Here is a 16715-nt window from a genome sequence, read left to right as displayed (position 1 = left end):
CATAATGGTTTGCTGGGTTTTCCTTTGAATTTGAGTTTAGGAAAGATCTATTTTTCAAAGCCTAGACTTGTATTACCCTTGGGTTTTAATTCTGGCAGCAGAGGTTCATGTCGTCCTTGTTTGCAATATCCCAAATCACTCTGACCATCATACCCCATTCTTTGCATAATGAGGAGACCTTTGCCATACTGATCCATAGGAAGTTTAACTTGCGGTATATCAGTGGTGATGAGATCTTTATAGATCCAGTCTGCTAAGTCCTCATCTTGGGTTTCTTTATCTTGACTCTTTCCAAGGATGAAAGGCATCAAAGCACATGTGGGCGTGATTAGTGGTTGCTGGAGTAACTGCTGTGGTTTACCATGTGTTTGAGGAGAAGTGGGCATTTGTCCCACACAAAAGAGTTGACTCAAGTTGTATTCCCCAAGACCTTCCTCTACGGTTTTCATTTTAAGCTTTTCTTGCTTTGGTATAGTGGTGTTCGAACTGGCAAGAGAGGCGGGACTTATGTATGATGTGGAAGAAATGACTTCTCTATTATTAGGAATGATAATCTCTGGTTGATGGTTGATATTATGGCAATACGCAAAGGGATTTGCATCACCTAGGATTGTGATCTCTACACCGTTATGTGGGAACTTGATACATTGATGGTAGGTAGATGGAATGGCTTGCATGGCATGTATCCAAGGTCTCCCTAACAATAGATTAATGGCAGAGGAAGGTCCAGAACCTGACAGATGATGTGCTTTACCACGGGGCCCACTCGGATTGGTAGTACCACAACTCCTTTGGATGAACGCTCTGCATCATCATAGGCTTTGATTGTGATATTCTTACGAGGATCCACTAATTCTACCGCATATCCCAATGCTGTGACCAACTGTAGTGTACAAATGTTCAAGCCTGCTCCATTATCTATCAAGAATTGCTTGATCCTATGCTGATTGATAAAACCTTCAATGTGTAGCGAAGTGTTATGAGGTTGCTAGAAGGAAGAGTTGTCACTTTCGGAAAAAGTGAGACAAGGTGATGACTTTAGACTTCTAACCATTGCTTGAAATTGGTTTGTATTCAGGTTTGCAGGGACTGACGCCTCTTGGAGTGCTTGATCCAAGATAGTTTTATGAGATGGAGATAGGCGCAAATGCTCTAAAATGGATATAAGTGCAGGGGTTTTGTCTAATTGTTCCACAAGATTGTATTGCTTTGGGATGGAGGTGGTACCTTGTGGAGCTGCCTTGATGGTAACCTTACCGCGATGCATAACAACATTGCAATTTGAGTTGGGATTTTTGAAGGTTATAGTTGCAACTTGTTCACTGGCATCATACAGATGATTTACAATGTAATTATACGTAGCCTGTGTATAATCAGTGGTATCAGTGCCTCACCTAGAAGTGGAAGGACCCCTTTGATCTTGTGATGGAAGTGGATTTTTGAACATCAGATGATCATTATTTGTTGTTTTTGGGTCATGTCCTTCAATTTCAATTTCTCCTCGGTCAATAAGATCTTGAATAAGATCTTTTAATCGGTGATAATTACTTGTCTTGTGTCCTCCCTTGGTGGAAATCGTAGTGTTTAGTATCTCGCCACCATGCGGGTTTGACCTGAGGCTCATAGTTTGATAGTTTAGGTAGAGTGACCAAATTTTGAGAAATGAGTTGTCGTAATACTGTTTCAATGGGTTCCCCTAAGGGAGTGTATGTTCGTTTCTATTTTTGCTGACAAGGTCTAGGTTCATCATGAGATGTGATGCGACCTTGATTGGAAGGAACATTTGTGTTATTCTGAGGTGGAGTATTTTGTCCTGCAAACCGAACCACAGGTTGTGCATTTTGGATAGTCCTGTCATCCACAACCCCATCGTTGACGATATTCTTGTTTTTGTTCCAGAAGCTTGGTTTATCACTATTGAAGCGTGGGCGAGGACCATCCTTTGGTTCATTAAAGATTTTGATGAGTCTTTTCTTGATGAGGGCACGCTCACATTTCAAACCCTTGGTGATCATATCATTAAAAGAGTTTGTGTCTTTGACATCCAGGTGAAATTCCATTTCTTCGTTTAAGTTGGAAATGAATATTTCCACTAGTTCTCGTTCAGGTAACTAGAGAGAACATCTGCTAGACATTTGACGCCATCGTTGCAGGAATACTGAGAATAGTTCACCTGGTTTTTGTTTGGTGTTGCACAGATCAACCATGGTGATGTCGCGTTCAATGTTATGAGAGTAATGAGCTAGGAACTTTTGGATGAGTTCCTCAAATGTTCTAATGCCACCTGGTAGTCGGGAAAACCATGATGTGGTTGTTCCTCCCAAGCTTTGGGGAAAAAGACGCATTAGGTATGTGTCTTCATATGCTACTTCAAGACAAGCGGAATGAAATTCTTCGACATGATCATGAGGATCTCCCTTTCCTCTATATTTTTCAAATTTGGGCATTTCGAATCCTCGTGGAAAGGGTGGAATGTAAAGATTCCTATCAAAAGGATAGGGACAGATGTCATTGAGTGAGAATTGGTTAATTTTGACACCACTATGAAGCTGTTGGGCGAGATTCTCGACTTGTTGTCACAACATCTCCATTTCATTTGGAGGAGGAGGTGGTGGGTTACCTCAAGGAATGTTATATCTGATGGGATCTCTACCTCTTTCCTCTTCATGGTGACTTTGTCTTTCTGATGCTTGTCTTAATTGGGCAAGATCAAAGTCAGAGGGGAGTTTTGCTCCTTCTTCAGCGAGCTTTAAAAAGTGAGCATCCACATTGCTCCTAAGTATTTCGTCAAAAAGTCTGTTAAAGAGAGGGTTATGCTGAGCCCTTTCTATTGTTGCAGGAGTAGGAGTACTTGGGTTTTTGTCATTCGCATTTCCTCCAAGTGCTTCTTGAAATTCATTGAGATTTTCCTCTTCTTCTTCTTCCATTTCTATTTCCCCTTGCCTTGACTGTGATTGGGTTTGGGCCATTTTGTTTACAAGCTTTTGTTGAAGTTGAGTGAAGATGATGACGAGTTGTTGATGAAATGAAAGATTGATGGTTGATGAATTGTGTTGCATGTGGATCTCTAGCACTTTTAAGGTAGATGTAACTGAAATTCCTTCTTTGAATTGCTTGCTTGTTTGATAAGATTTGATGTGATAAGGTGTAGAGAAACATGAGATGTGTTACAGATTGAACTACCTAGTAATGAGAGGATTCACTCCTGAACTAGTTTTAACCTGCGTAGATGTGTCTCTTAGGATGAGCTTATCCTAGATGTAGAAACAATCTAAAAAGTGATGTGATGTGTTTGATTCAAGGAATATCTAAAAGAGAACTTGGGATAAGAACCTTTTAATGTTTTGAGAGTTGGAACGGATTGATGATGAAGTGATGATGTATGAATAAGAAGATGGATGAAAATGTTTTCAACTTCAATAAAAACTTTGTGTCACACATGGGACAAACTCTACCTCTTCCCTTTCGGGTGTTGGTGGTATTTCTCGAGCTGTGTTGTATGTGATACAAATGTTTGGGAAAAAGTTGGGATTAATCTAATCTAGTTGGTTTTTGTGATAACTCAGAGTTCTATATTGCATAAAAGCTCTGCGGTTCAATGATTCTGAATCAAATTCGTTTGTTTTTCCTTGAAGGTAGAGGCGCATGTGACGCAGAAAAACTCTATGGGAGACAAAGATTTGTCTATTTATATAGAAGAATTTCCTCCTTTTGATCAAAGCCTTTGAGCTTAATGGTCTTCTTTTCAAGTTGATATTCTGATGACGCTTTTTCTTTCGCAAGATGTGTAGAATGGTCATAAAGTTTTGATACTTTTGTTGTTTGCACTTTGTTTTTGATGTGTTTGGTTGTTTTGAGAAATGTTTGGTTGGATGAATACTTTGTTTTTGGAAGTGATCTTTCTGATTTTTCTTTGACAAGAAAACAAAACAAGCACACAAACACAAGAATGTTGCCCCCAAAGGCACAAATGAGTATGGGTCTAGATCAACCCAATCTTTGGACTTGTATATGACCCTTCCTTTAGATGTATTTTAAGGTGTATTTCCAAAGCCTGAAGTCGGCTCAGTTGGCACTTGGTCTTTAAAATGAACACACTTCAAACACTTTTTATCCCTAAAGTCAAATGGCTAGTTGTGATAAATTTAGCCCACATCTTGATATTTCTTCGACTTTGGTACTACATACCTTATGAATCCCATCGTGGTAGGTAAGGATGTGATATACTAAGTCTTGCATGAGCATAACAAATAGATGATCCTTATGATGGGGGAGTCACCACTTTTATCAAGCCACAAGTGACTTTTCAAAAAGCTATGTTTCTACTCAAGGAAATATGTATGGTGAGTATCTTGGGAGCAAAACCATCTATGCTCTTGCACTAAATTATATCGAAAATATCTTCAATCAATAGAGTGGGTGGGCTACTACTTAAAGGTGTTTAGTCATGTTCGATGTTTTTGGACATAAGTTCATTCTGCAGTGACTCACTTAGGAGCCTTGTAACTAGTGGTGGGGCCCATTTGTCCTTTCGGCTAGTTACACTATAGGAATAGCTATACCCAAGGCTACAACTTTCGCTCTCACCTGATTTCTATAGTGGCTCGAAGGATTTACCGCGCGAGGTCGTTCCTAAGAGTAATGTGTCTCTTGGCAAGCCTCTCTTAAAAAGATAAAATTTTGAGTGTTACTAACACTTTTCTCTTGCACCTAGAACCACGAAAGTCAAGGGAGAGGATAGTGTGTGTTAGAAGTAGGACCACTCGACCGACTTTTTGCACAAGTGTGCCAAGCACGAAAAACACTTGTTCTTTTTAATCCGCCATTGCAATGTGATCTAACTATTTGGAGATGTTGCTCCAATAGTCATGGTGTTCATTTTAACTTCAAAGGCAATATGTTTGAGTAAACTAGAATTTGAAATCCTGGTCAACTTAATGAAAAACACGTTTGCATGAAGTAAAATCGCTTGCAAAAATCAAAACAAGTGGATTGTGTATTTTATGTGCACCAAAATTTGAAGTGTGGATTGTAAATGCTTTAGTTTGATGCAAGGAAATCAAATTTGTGTTTGTTGATTTTAAGCACCAAAAGAAAATGAGTCCTAACTTGCAATGAAAGCAAATGTTTGTTTTTGTTCAGTTTTAATGCACCAAAGACAAGTGACCCTAACTAGAAAGCAAGGAAATTTTGTTTGTTCAAGTTTTAAAGCACCAAAAGAAAGTTTGTGATTTTTAATGGTGAGTTTTAAACCTGCACAAACAACAACTGGTTAGTAAAATCTATGTTTGGGGGGGGCTTCCACAAGCCTAAAAAATTTCACTTTTTTGGTTACAAGGTCCTTTTTACAACGTTCTATTACAATAGCACTAGTCTGTGTTTGAACAGAAGCGCTATTTAACACAAACGCGCTAAAAGAAAAGAAAAACGGAGAAGGCAAAAGCGCTTAAACAGGGTGAATAGCACCAAAACAATGTCAAACGTGCCAAAACAGTGTCAAAAGCGCTGAACTTGATACAATAGCGCTATTGTAAGAACAATAGCACTAAAACTATAAGTATTGATAGCGCTAGAACGAGTTCAATAGCGCCAAAGCGCAACCTGTGTGACATTTTCAACATTCAAACATGTTAGTGGTTAAAAAAATGATATTTTTGGTGTTTGGATTCACGTCAGGTTCACCAAATGATGCTCTGCAAAATGCACAAGGTTAGCAAATGACAAACAACACAAGACACAAAAAAATCATTAGTGTTAGTCAATCAAAAACTAATCTAAACAGGCATATCAAAAGAGACACTAAAATCATGCTAATATATCTAACAAATGAAACAAAGATAATGAGATATCTCCAAATGCCTCTTAGCATGTTCTTAGCTCTTTCTCCCTTGTTCCTCTCCTCTCCAAGTTCCAAAATAGTGTAGCTCTCAGCAGCTTTTTGCACTATGGATGCTTATGGAGGATTGAGATTTGAGTATTTTCCTCTAAATGTAAAATGAAAAGCTAAAATACTAGATGATATTAAAATGATTGATTTTAACCCAAAATAACAACATATTAGTTTGCTATGCTAGATGCTCTCTAAAATGCCTATAGGTTAAATGCATACAAGTTTTCAGGATGTGGATTATGAAGAAATGGGCTTTATTTATAGGAAAAATAGAGCAATGGATGGTTGAGATTGAGTAATCTCAACAAGGGTCAAGATTGAATGATTTCAAATCCATGTGAGGGCTTTCAACCCAATCCCAGGATGACAAGTGTCAATGTGAGATAGGTTGAGAGGAGAGGGAATAAGCATTAAATGCTTGATATGACCTTGGGAGTTAAAGTCAAGGTTAGTTGAATGAATAAACTCTTTATTCAAAGAATAAAGCTTTTATCCAATGGATAAACTCTTGTGCAAATGTGAAAAGGATAAATATGGTCAAAACAATAAATGTTTGGGGAGACAAGTTTGAAATAACCATAAATGGTTATGTAAGAGCCATAAATGGTCATGTAAGAGCCATTAGTGGTCTTGGAAGACTTTGGGGGTTAATTTGTTGAACACACAAAGCATTAAATGCTTTTCAAAGATTTTTGAAGTCTTTGAGAAGTGACTTTATTTTGCTTAGGAATGTGACAATAATTAGGGGATGGATTAGGCTAATTAGGAAAGGGTTAGAAGAATCTAGAAGGGGATTAGATTTTGCAAGTGGATTTGGTGGGTGAGGGAAAAGAGGATTTTATTAAAATAAAAATTCATTTATTTCAATAAATGTGTGCAAGTTGCATTTGTAGGAAAATGCAAGTGGGGGGGGATAATGATTTAAATAAATGTTTTATTTAATTTATTTAAAAGAGGAAAAGGGGATTTAATTAAATAAATAGATTTTATTCATTTAATTGATTGTGAATTTGGTTTAATGAATTAATTAGAATAAATTGAATAATTTATTTAATTAATAGAAGAATGTTTGGGGATGAATTAATTAAATATTAATTTAATTAACTGATGGCTAGTGGATTTTTAATCAAATAAATAGCGAATATTTATTTAATTAAGCTGGATAGATTTGTGTGACTACAGTATCAATACTTTGTCATTTCTCAACTTAACAAAACATATATGAAAAATTTAAAAATAGTAGCTTGTCTAGTTAGTTTGTTGCTACTGGATACTTGGAACTTATTCGACAGTTGTTCGGAGGGGTGGAAAGGAATCGTAGGATTTTTCACGATGCTAGGATGGCTATTCAATGTTTGTGGTGGAGAATTATTCATTCTCTTTGTGAGACTATCTTGGCAAAGTGTGACTTTGCTAGAGGTGTGCATCTTGGGGATGTTGGTATCTTTAATCAGTTCAATTTTTCTCTTCAGGGAGGTGTTCCTTATTCTAGGGGAGGTGTGCTAGACAAATAATGAGAAATAGATGTTGACATTCTTTGTGAAGGATTAATAGGGAGGGTCGCTGGTTCCCTCCTCCTCAAGGAGCTTTGAAACTTAACACTGATGGTTCATCTCAGGGGAATCCTAGTTATGTTGGTATTGGTGGAGTATGCCATGATAGCTCTGGAGATATTTAGTTTATCTTCTCAATTTATAAGGGTCTTCATACCAATAATTTAATGGAGGCTCTTGCCACTTTGTATACGGTGGAGCGTAGTGTTCTTGGTTGGAAACAATTTATTTGTGAATCAAATTCTCAGGTGGTGGTGACTTTGTTGAATAAGCAAAGGTTAGACGAGGTTAGTTGACACTTAGCTATGGTAATTAAAAAGATTCTTTGTTTGTGCAGCTCCTTGGAATTTGTTACTTTTAGTCTTATTCCTAGGGAGTGGAATTGAGTTGCAAATTATTTGACCAAATGGGCTTATGATCATATACATGGTTAGAATATAGTGGCACAATTATATTCGAAGATGTCTCATTTGTTGGATCACTTAGTAGAAACTGACAAGGTTGTGTAATTAATTTTTACCCCTCTTTTAGTTCAAAAATAGTGGCTTGATAAGAAAAACTCTATCCCTACTTTGTCATTGTTCAATTTAACAATATATACATAAAAAAATTATAAAGCAATAGTTGAATAAACAAAATATATACATAACAAATTAAAAAGCAACAATTGAAAAAACACAATTGTATTCATCTGTTATTGCTCAACTTAACAAAATATACATAAAAAGTTATAAAACAGAATATTTCTTTATCAAACACATTTAGATAAATATAATTGTATTAATGTTCTATATTTTTTTTTGTTTTTTTAATCGATGGCTTGGATTTTTAGCCTAGTCCAATTGCCACGTAAGGCCACAAACTAGGGGGCCTCATCCCTGCTCCTTATCACTCCACTTCTTATCTCTCCATCTAGACTCCTTATATCTCCCGCTTAGTCTCCTTATACCTCTCGTTCCTTATCTCTCCATTGGGGCACCTTAACCCTCCTCAGTCACGAGCATCCTTATCACTCCATTGATCACAATCTCCCCTTATCTCTCCTTCCGCACAACTCTCCCCATATCTCTCCTTTCATGCATCTCGGGACACCAACATCACACCTTGTGTCTGTTAGGATAACCAATGAACAACTGGGGGGGGGGGGTGAATCGGTTGCTAATAGATTATAACATTTAATCCACTTCATAACTATTAACTAGATTAAGTACCAGTAAAGCAGAAACAAATACTGAGGTGAACTCACAATACTGGTTCCCACTTTTTGACCAACTTTGACACTTACATGAACATTTTGCAAAAAACCTTCACTTTTCGACACCTATAACTTTTAAACCGTTAAGAATTTGAAGATGATGTAAACTAGTGATTTGTAACATCTTTTTTGTAGATTCTAAATATAGTTTTTCAATATGTTTTGAATAAAATTTTATTGATTTTTCCATCTCCCTCAAAAGTAGTTTTTTACAGCAAACAACATTTTTTAAGAGTGATGTGCATCTTGAAACGTCTAACTTTTTTTCTATAAATGATAAAAACTTATCTCTTTTAAATTTTGGTTTGTAACATCAATACCTAGAGCATGCAGTTGGTTTGATAGTGATATGTTGAATATTTTTTATTTTATTAAGTTTTGAAGTCCGACTAATTATAATTTAGATATAGGTGTACGTTTCAACACATAACTTGTTCTATATATATCAAAATTCAGTTTTATTTTTTTTGTTAGAAAGAAGACATCAATACCTAGTGCATAGATATTTTTCATATTTTTTGTTGAATTAGTTTACTATTTTTCCCAATGCATTGAACAAAGAAGTTCATGTTCGGTGAAAAACCTACATTCATAAAAAAATAAAATAAAAATACATTAATGAAATTAAATATACTAAAAATTATACTATTTGGAAAGCTTATAATAAGGACTAAATCCTTAAGAAAATAAAGCTTCTAAATGAATTCATTTGACCCCTCAAAAGCTAATGTAAAATTGGTTTTTTATCAGCATTTGATAGATTCAAAGGAGACTCCATTGCAAGTATGATTTAGAAGTAGAGAGGTTCTATCCAAGAAATTTTGATCTAAGAGCCTTTGATCAACTCTCTTCAATTAATTACTTCAAATGGGACCTCTTAAAGCTTAAATCATTATATTTTCTAAAAAATGTATGATTTCAACAAAAATCAGCATGTACCTAAAAGTGGGAACCAGCTTTGCGAGTTCACCCACCGGTAAACAATACAACTTAACAATTAAATAGATAATCAATGCAAAGAAACCATACCACATAACACAATGATTTGTACGTGGAAGACGCGGAAAGGGAAAAACCATGGTGGGAAGCCTACCCACAGTTAGATGATACTTCTGTAGAAAGTATGTGATACAATGAGGGGCTTGAACATGCAGAAAGGCACGTTGCCTAGAGTGTACTGCTCATTAAAAAAGAGTCTCATTGACTATAAAGAGTCAACAACCATCTCAAGGTAAATGGACAACAATCCAATAGAGTGAACTGCCAGAGATAGCATCTACCATGCCTGATTATAGTCCAAGTTAAGCTCAATACTAGAGGACTTTGACCACTTCTTTAATCCCAATTCGATCACCTATGATCGACCAAATATCCTTCGCATATGATATTGCATTCCAAGACCACAACTTCATATTTCATTCCGTTCCCCAAACTACAATGAGATCTTACATCATTTTATACAAACCCTAAGGCCTAAACCAATTAGGTCGGCCACCTAAAATATATTACAATAAGATCATTACATAAATCCATATTACAATGATATGCCATGTCGGCTTAAGACCAAAACAACAATAACAAATCCATAAAACATCCCGGTAACATGTAGACTACACGTTAACATGATATCGGTCCATAACCTAGATAGGTACAAGACCTATTCTGGGTCCACGATGCCAAAGCAATGTCTTCAAGCAGTTGAAGCACGATCAAAGAATATCTTCAACATCCTGAAATCCATGTAGAAGCTGCACCAATACCAATTATGCATCATGTCAAGTTTCCTCAGTGAGAGCTCTACCGATAAAGCCTTAAACTAGTGTCGGTAAGGGTTTATCAGAGTGTATGATAGCATCTGATTACCAAGTTAGTACCATTTGAACAAGACATTCTCCAGAAGCACGTACCACATGTAACCAATCACATTCCATATATCCAAACAGGTCGGAAGTGTCCAACATATAGTTTCTTCTGTCGGTAACACTAGATCTTCTACCGGTCACCAAAACCTGTTTGTCGGTAACCAACCATAACAACTAGTGTTGACATCAATGACAAAACATCAATGCAACACATAATCAATTCATCCAATAATGGCAACAATCCCCCCCTTTGGCATTGATGGAAACACTAGATGTGAAAAACATCTAAGTACCAAGAAATGCCAAACAAGTCTCCCCCTGTGGAAGACAACCAACAATCTCCTGAATATCAACCTCTCCCCCTAATGCATACAATTCCTTTTATTATTTTTCACATTAATATCTCTCCCCCTTTGATATCAATACCATAAATCTAACAAAAATATCAAAGCAAGAATATAAACCTCTGTATCTCAAAGCTGACTACTCCCCCTGAGTAGTAGCACCACTCATCAGTGCCAGAATGAACAATGTCTCTAATAATACATGCCAGACTGATGACAAACTGCATCAATCAAGTCTCTACAGAGGGGCATAAACCCCTAACTTGTCTCTCAAATACTCAAATGATTCCTTAGACATCGGTTTAGTGAATATATCTGCAATCTGTTATTTAGTGTTCACATAAACCAATTTGACTTCCTTTGCTTCTACCTTGTCCTTCAAAAAGTTATACTTTATTGATATATGCTTAGTCTTAGAGTGAAATACCAGATTCTTAGACACGTCAATAGCTGCAGAGTTATCACAATAGATAACTACCAGTTTACTACAATTTACCCTGATATCCTTCAACATTTGCTTCATCCACAAGATTTGAATGCAATTAGTTGCTGTTGCAACATACTCAGCTTTTGCAGTAGATAAAAAAATGCATGACTATTTTTTGTTGATCCATGAAACCAGTTTCTTTCCAAGAAAGAAAGCTCCACCAGAAGTGCTCTTCCTGTCATCAGTATCTCCTACCCAATCTGAGTCAGTATATGCACATAAAGTGAAATCATCATTTTTATAATACCATAAACCATATTTTGTTGTTCCTTGCAAATACCGGAATATCCTCTTTCTTGCACATTCATGATTTTCTTTAGGACTACTTTGATATCTTGAAACAATACTTACTGCATTCATAATATCCGGTCTAGTCTGAGTTAGATATAATAGACCACCAGTCATAGACTTATACCTTGTCGGATTTACCAGTGTAGAAGTATCCTTGATAGATAATTTCTCACTTGTCACTATAGGAGTACTTACCGGTTTGGAATTATCCATACCAAACTTCTTCAACAATTCCCTCAGATACTTAGTTTGACAGATAAAAATGCCTTTGTCAGTTGAGTAATCTGCAAACGTAAGAAAAATCTCATCTCACCAATCATGGACATTTCAAATTAATTCTTCATATTGTTAGCAAATTCCATGCACAATTTATCTTCTCCTCCAAAAATGATATCATCAACAAATACTTCAATAATGAAAATATCATTATCAGTGATCTTATAATATAAATTACTATCAGCACTACCTTTAGTAAAACCAAGCTTCAAAATATGTTTATCCAACCTTGCATACCAAGCTCTAGGAGCCTGTTTCAATCCATATAAAGCTTTCTTCAATCTACAAACCATATCTTTATCATCTGTCAGTGAAAATCCTTCAGGTTGATCAATGAATATTTCTTCTTCAAGTTCACCATTCAAAAATGCACATTTAACATCCATTTGATAAACCTTATAGTTCTTATAAGCTGCATAAGCAAGAAATAGTCTAACAACTTCAATTCTAGCTACAAGTGCAAATGTCTCACCATAATCAATTCCTTCCATTTGAGAATATCCTTTACAAACCAATCTAGCCTTGTTTCTTACAACTTGACCATCCTCATTCAATTTATTCCTAAAAACCCATTTAGTTCCAATAAAATTCTTATTTTTAGGCCAGGGAACTAACATCCAAGTTTCATTCTTCTCTATCTGATCTAATTCATCTTCCATAGCTTTTAACCAATGTTCATCCTTACAAGCTCCAATAACAAATGTCGGTTCAACTTGAGAAATAAGACATACCTATTCATTTTCTAGTCTTCTTCTTGTCATAACTCCTTTGTTCCTATCTCCAATTATTTAATCTTCAGAATAATTTAATCTTACATACCTTGGTGTCTTCTGAATTTCAGGTTCACTGCTCTGATCATCAGTCACAGTTGAATTTTTTGATTGTGCCGGTGTAACTGTCTTAGTTTCCTGTACCGGTTGAGGCATTGCCAGTTCAATTATGATCATTTCCACTGTCAGTTTCTTGTCATATGATATAGAATGATTTCTGTACTACTCATCCACTTTAAAATTAGCACTCTCCATAATTTTCTGCAAGCTTTTGTTATAACATCTATATGTTTTGCTTTGAATTGAATAACCAAGAAATATCCGTTCATCACATCTAGGATCAAAATTTCCAATTGAATCATCTCTTTTGATATAACATTTGCTTTCAAAAATTCTAAAATACTTAACAGTAGGTGTATGTCCAAACCATAATTCATAAGGGGTCTTACCGGTTTCACCTTTGATGTGAACCCTGTTGAATGTGTAGACTGTTGTACTCACTGCTTCTCTCTAGTAGATATGAGGCAATTTGGCTTCCATCATCATAGATCTTGCCGCATCCAAAATAGTTCTGTTCTTTCTTTCCACCACTCCATTTTGCTGAGGAGTCCTAAGTGTAGATAACTGTCTCCTGATTCCATTTGTCTCATAATAACTGTTAAATTCATGAGAAGTGAACTCACCATCATGATCCAATCTTAGACATTTGATTTTCAATCCAGTTTTTGTTTCAACCTTTGCTCTAAAGATCTTGAATTTCTCAAAAACTTCAGACTTCTCCTTAAGAAAAGTCACCCATATCATCCTAGAATAGTCATCAATAATACACATGAAATACCTATCACCTTGAAAGCTTCTAATCCTTGTTGGACCACATAAGTCAGTGTGAATCAAATCAAGTACATCATTAGATTTATCATGTATGCTCTTAAAAGAAGTTCTAACTTGCTTTCCCATTTGACATTCCTTACATACCAGATTATGAGGCTTCATAATCTTAAGTATATCTCTAACTGCCTTAGTTGAACTGATCTTATCAATACAATCAAAATTAACATGACACAACCTCTTATGCCATAACCAACTCTCATCAATATGAGCAATCAAACATGTCTTATTACCAGTGTTCAAGTGAAAGATATTACCTCCAGTCTGAATACCAGTTGCAATCTTCAAACCAGTCTTGTTAATGATTTTGCATTTTTTATCTTTAAACTGAAGTTGGAAACCCTTGTCCACCAATTGACCAACACTCAAAAGATTATGCTTTAAACCTTCTACATAATAGACATTATCAGTGTTATGCTTGCCATCCAAAGAAATAATACCTCTACCTTTGATCACACCTCTAATCATACATGCTTTATCATCTCCAAATCTGACTTGACCGCCATTGTATTCTTGCAGGGATGAAAATTTCCCTTTATCTCCAATCATATGATGTGAGCATCCACTATCAATTACCCATTCATCTTTATCTTCAACTTTTGCTGCCAAGGCCATTTCTTCATTTTCTTTCCTCATGTCTTCCAATTATTTTGCATATAAATCTTTCCAATCACTTTTTCCGGTAGATGACTATGATGATGCATGAAAAGAAGGTTTAGACTTTGTAGCTGCAGAAGATCCAAATTCTTCAAGCTCAAAAGCAGATAATTTCCCAATCAGAATGCCTATGTTAATTGAAGAGTTTGCCATTGTTCTCAACTCATTAATTGCAGTTGCCTTCATCTTGTAAGCCGGTGGAAGGGCTCTCAAGACTTTGGAAACTATTTCATCTTCACTTAGAAATCCTCCACAACATTGAATTCCCATAACAATCTCACCATAAACACAACAATTCTTTCATTATCTTCAATCTTCAAGTTTTCATATCTTACCTGGTAACCATCAAGTTTAACAATTTTGACAGTAGGATCACCTTCATTTAGAGTTTGCAGTTTGTCCCACATAACCTTTGCCGATGATTTATCAGTCAATCTCATGATCTACTAATCAGTAAATGCACACAAGAGGGCTTCTCTAGCTATGCAATCATTTTCAATATTTTTGTCCAAGTCTGCAGGAGCAAGATTGTCAGATGCTAGATCATAAGGTGTGTATCCTTTCTCAGTGATCTCCCTAATATCCTTGCCAAGACATCTAAGATGAGTCTCCATTCAGATTTTCCATATCCCATAATTTGTTCCATCAAGCTTAGGGATTTCTCTTCTAAAAATAGTTACCAGTGGATTAGAAGTGTTAGCTTCCATAGGATCTACCTCAAGCGGTTAAGCTTCTGCAAAAGAGGACCAAAACTCTGATACCAATTGTTAGGATAACCGGTGAACAACTGAGAGGAGGTGTGAATCAGTTGTTAACAGATTATAACATTTAATCCACTTAATAACCATTAACTAGATTAAGTACCGGTAAAGAAGAAATAGATACTGGTAAACAATACAATTTAACAATTAAACAGATAATCAATGCAAAGCAACCATACCACATAACACTATGATTTGTACATGGAAAACCTAGAAAGGGAAAAAACACGGTGGGAAGCCTACCCACAGTTAGATGATACTTCTGCAGAAAGTATGTGATACAATGAGGGCCCTGCACATGCAGGAAGGCACATTGCCTAGAGCATACTGCTCATTACAAAAGAGTCTCATTGACTACAGAGAGGCAACAACCATCTCAAGATAAATGGACAACAATCCAATAAAATGAACTGCCAGAGATAGTATCTAACATGCTTGATTATAGTCCCGGTTAAGCTCAATACTGGAGGCCTTTGACCTCTTCCTTAATCCCAATTCGATCACCTCTGATCGACCAAATCTCCTTTGCATATGATATTGCATTTCAAGACCACAAATTCTTATTTCATTCCATTCCCCGATCTACAATGAGATCTTACATCATTTTATACAAACCCTAAGGCCTAAACCAATTAGGTCGGTCACCTAAAAGATATTACAATAAAATCATTACATAAATTCATATTACAATGATATGCCATGTCATCTTAAGACCAAAATATCCTAAAACATCCCGGTAACGTGTAGAGTACACGTTAACATGATATCGGTCCATAACCTAGATAGGTACCAGACCTTTCTGGGTCCACCACGCCAAAGCAATGTCTTCAAGCAGTTGAAGCACAATCAAAGAACATCTTCAACATCCTGAAATCCATGTAGAAGCTACACACACCAACATCAATTATGCATCCTGTTAAGATTCCTCAGTGAGAGCTTTGTCGGTAAAGCTTTAAACTAGTGCCGGTAAGGGTTTACCAGAGTGTATGATAGCATTTGATTACCAAGTCAGTACCATCTGACCAAGACATGTTCCAGAAGCACGTACCACATGTAACCAATCACATTCCATAGATCCAAACATACTGGTAATCAAAACCTATCTGCCAGTAACCAACCATAACAGTTAGTGTTGACATCAATGACAAAACATCAATGCAACACATAATCAATTCATCCAATAATGCCAACAGTGTCCGTAGTATGGTGGGGCATTAACACCCCACACTTGATGTAGCACCGAAGTCTATGTAGCGTAAACCACAACATAGGCTACCAACAAGTCCAAGCAATCATCGTGACATGTGGGGGGGCGAGGATGCACCTTAAACAGCTCACCGAACAACCTTCACCAAAGTCACCTGCATGAGACTCGAACCAAAGCCGTCGTATCAACACGGCTTACAGCTTACCGCTGCACTGCGGGATAAACCCCGTATTAATGTTCTATATTGTTAACTTAATGATATATGATAAAAAATAGTAGTTGATAAACACAATTGTATCTTTTCTTTGTAATTGTTCAACTTAATGAATCATATATACAAAAATTACAATTAGATAAACACAATAGTATCGATAACATTAAAAATTAACAAAGAATAGCTGGATAAACACAACTCTATCCATGTTGTCCCATTGCTCAACTTAACAAAACATATATAAATAATTTTGAAACAAT

The sequence above is a fragment of the Cryptomeria japonica genome, chromosome 2 (assembly GCF_030272615.1).
Source record: "Cryptomeria japonica chromosome 2, Sugi_1.0, whole genome shotgun sequence".
Lineage (NCBI taxonomy): Eukaryota > Viridiplantae > Streptophyta > Pinopsida > Cupressales > Cupressaceae > Cryptomeria > Cryptomeria japonica.
The sequence above is the reverse complement of the archived record's forward strand: the minus strand, read 5'-3'. Positions refer to the sequence as shown.